The sequence below is a fragment of the Lactuca sativa genome, chromosome 5 (assembly GCF_002870075.4).
Source record: "Lactuca sativa cultivar Salinas chromosome 5, Lsat_Salinas_v11, whole genome shotgun sequence".
In the NCBI taxonomy this organism is placed as follows: Eukaryota; Viridiplantae; Streptophyta; class Magnoliopsida; order Asterales; family Asteraceae; genus Lactuca; species Lactuca sativa.
In genome coordinates, this window is record NC_056627.2 from 265,314,359 (window position 1) to 265,318,400 (window position 4,042).

Below are 4,042 nucleotides of genomic sequence, written 5' to 3' on the forward strand. Positions count from 1 at the left end.
ATATATATATATATATACACACACACACACACATAGGCTTAGGTTATTATATTCAAATTAATTATTGTTTTATTATATGCATAAATGTGGACAAATCATTTTACTTATTTTAAGAAAGTGATTAATACATATTATTGAATTAAATATAATTGAAAAATACCATTTAATTAACTAGAAGGGTATTTTAAGGGATCATATATTCTATTAATTTTAAAAATCGGATTTTACGAATTATAAGGTTTTTAATTCAGACATTCTAACAGAATATGTTTGAGTATGTTCAAAAATAAAAAAAAAATTCTTGAACCATAAAATAATAAAAATATTTTTGAACATATTTCTTGATCATGACTTTAAAAATTTCTCATAGAATAGCAAAATTTTCGAACCATCAATTGAAGAATTAAAACAAAAATTACATTAATTCTTATAGAATACGTGTAACAATTGCTAAGAATTACATTTATTGTTAAAGAATAAAACTAAAACTTTCAAATCTGAAAAAAAAAAAAAAAAAAAAAACATCAAAATCTAACAAAGACACTACTACATTCTAAAAGAATAATGTTGCTAAGAGACGTCGTTCAAATTTCTGATGGACCAGCCCAACCTGAACATGAGGCAACGCAGGTGGATGGACATGGTTAAGGATTATGACTGGGAGATTCTTTACCATCTGGGTAAAGCGAATGTGATGGCGGATGTTTTAATCTGCAAGTCGGCTAGATATTCTGTTGTAGAGATGTGTATGAGGTTATCGGTTGATTCTCCGCTTTTAGGTTTGATTAGGGAGGCTCGGGTTAAGGGATTTCAGAAAGAGAGTTAGAAATAAGATAGGATCAGAGGTAAGATTGACAGATTTTTCATGGATAGTCGAGGGTTGTTGACCCGGTGTGGTCAAGTCTCGGTTCCATTTTCTGATGAGGTCATGCAAATTTTGCTAGATGAGGCTCATGAGTCTCGCTTTTCTATACACCTTGGAGCCACCAAGATGTATCGGGATTTGAGATTGAGCTACTGACAACCGTGTATGAAGAAGGAGATAGCATGGTATGTCGAGCGATACTTGACCTATAGGATGGTCAAGGTTGAGCACCAGAGGACGCATGGCAAGCTGTAGACCCTTAAGAGTCGGCAGAAGAGCTATACCGACCAGCGTCAATCTGAGTTGGAGTTTTAGGTCGGTGATATGGTATTACTGAAGGTCTCACCTTAGAAAGGTGTGAGACGCTTTGAGAAGAGGGGGAAGTTGGGTCCCCAGTATATTGGGCCTTTTCGATTGATTTTCAGGGTTGGCAAGGTTACTTACAGGTTGGATCTACCTGAGGAGCTCATTCAGATTTATAGCACATTCCATGTTTTGCAGCTGCGAAAGTGTGTATTGGATGAGGATGAAGTGGTCTCCTTGGACGATATTTAGGTCGATGAGCACCTGAATTATGTTGAGAGGCTGGTAGCTATTTTGGAAAGAAAGATGAAGGTCTTTCCAACAAGGAGATACCTTCGGTAAAGGTGTGGTGGCAGCATCAAAAAGCCTCCAAGTGGACCTGGGAGCCGGAGGCTGAGATGCGGGAGCATTATTCTGAGTTTTTCGTTGCAACAGACTTCAAGGACGAAGTCTAGATCAAGTGGGAGAGAATTGTAACATCCTGATGATAAGGTACTTAAAATTCCACCCCTTTAATTCATTTATATTGCATTTGGTCCCAAAGTTCAATAACTGTATGCAAAAAGGGCCTTATTGGCATTTTGGTAATTTAAGGCTTCGGAGTATGCCATGCGTACATGGTGTACGCTGGCATACTTCCTAAATGGGGAAACCCTAATTTTTATGGTTTGGTTAGTATTTAAGCATCCTTATGGCCTCATTTCCCTTCACCTTATCAGCCTCCACCCTCTCATTCGTGTTAGAAGCCCTAGTTCTCCTTGAGAAGCCATTTCTAGCCTAAAAGTGTGTGTTTGTGTGCTTAGAAGAAGAAGGAAGGAAGCCAAGATCATCTTTGGAGAGTGAAGCACTTTGAATCTGGAATTTACTCTTCATTTGCAACCCTTTTAAAATAGTAAAATAAGGTTGTGAACCCACACTAGTAGCATAATCTGAAGCATCCTTGCTACTGCACCCGAAGCTTCGCACCATTGGGAGGACTTTCGAAATAGCTTGATATATATATATATATATATATATATATATATATATATATATATATATATATATATATATATATATATATATATAGAGAGAGAGAGAGAGAGAGAGAGAGTTTTGGGTGTGAAGAAATCATAAAGTGAGCACCTCTATTTATAGTGTTTGTGTGCGTAGTGAACTTCATGTGCGACGTGCACACGACTCGTGGCTCCATCTAGGGTTTGCCACATGTCACATTTTTTATGCTCCACGCCTCTCTAATCTCGAAAAATCTGGTTGTCAGACGTACGCGTCGAGCACGGCATGCACTTGGCTTGCACCTCTAAATCTTTTATAAAAAATCATATTTTCCTTATGTGAATCTGGTTTCTCTACTAGTATTTGTCTCTTTTTCCAATTGCTCATGGCTATTTTGCATACCTTTCATAGCCTGAAAGGCTTCTTCAAATTTGAGTTGTTGATTGGCAAGAATATGTGCATGCGTCTGAATGCAAGCTGAAAAATCATTCAATAAATGCATTCCGCCCATTAGACACGAGCGATCCCTATCAAGGCTTTCTTCGTCCAACGCACTTGCAAGCTCGTGACCTTTGGGAACATGGGTCCTAGAAAAAGTTCATTAGAATTGGAGTAAAGAGGTCGCAAATGTGACAAGTGTAGGCATAGGAGCCTCTTCCTTAAAAGACGACATCACTAAAATAAACAACACGCATGTTAGCATCGAGAAAGATAAAAGGAAATGGTAAATGAAAGGATGTATGGAGATAAACATACAAATATTCTGAGAAGCACTCTGAGAATAATTAGTAGTTGATTATGGATTAGAATCATCCCCAAACAATGGAGTAGTGTCGAGAATTTCCACCAGAGTAAAATTCAAGTTGCCAGGAACATCTGAACCACATAGAAGAGGATTCACCATGATGGTTGGGTAATCGGAAATGGACGCCTATAAAAGTTCAAAGACATGTCCAAAAAGCTTTTGTTGAAAGGCGATAGCAGTAAATAAAGTGGAAGGAGTTTGATCATTCGGCAACGGATCAACGTGCTTAGGAATAACTGGAATTTCCGAAGTAAGAGGGAGACGAGCACATAACTTGGCATGTTTTAACTCAGGATCAGTAATTATCGGACACTCATGAAGAGTAGTTGTTGCAGATGTTTCTAAAGAAGGCTCTACATTGACAGACTCATAAGAAGGATAATTTCCAGACGACAATAGAGCACAATTTCTTACTTCATTACCACGAGTGGTCCTTTTGTGTTTAGGAGAAGATAAATCGATCACATTCTCAGGACGATCCATTACCCCTCCCAAGGAAACGATTTTCTATGTCCCTTCTTTTCTTTTGGAATTTGAGCTCTCAACGCTGCCCTGGTTGAAGAAGATGGAGGTTTCTACTGTTATGCTTCGCCTTCATAATGTTTTTAGAAAGGGGGGGGGGATGAAATGCATGATAATATCTTGACCAATATGGTTAATAGTTGAATCCATACTGGATTTAGATTGAGAAAGAGAACTGGGAATAGTAACCTCCTCCGTGACCAAAGAAGAACATACCAAACATTTGCGATGTAATCGCTCCAATGAAGTGACTTATTGGCCCACTAGGGATTCCACTGGTTTCTTCCCTAATTTGTTCCAGTAGGAACTGATCCCCACCATACCTAACATTACCTCTTCAGGGTTGGTCCACTTAACAAAATTCTCTGATAAATGGTTTACAATGCTTTGTTCTTCATGGGACAAATCAGGAGAGGGGTCGGCAGCCCTATCAGCAGTAACACCAAACACCATAGGACAAGCAAAGGCGGAGGCAACGACATAGAAGAACTCTTCCTTTGAATACTTTATAGAAGTATGAAGGTCGTCACAGATCTCCACCAGACCATGGC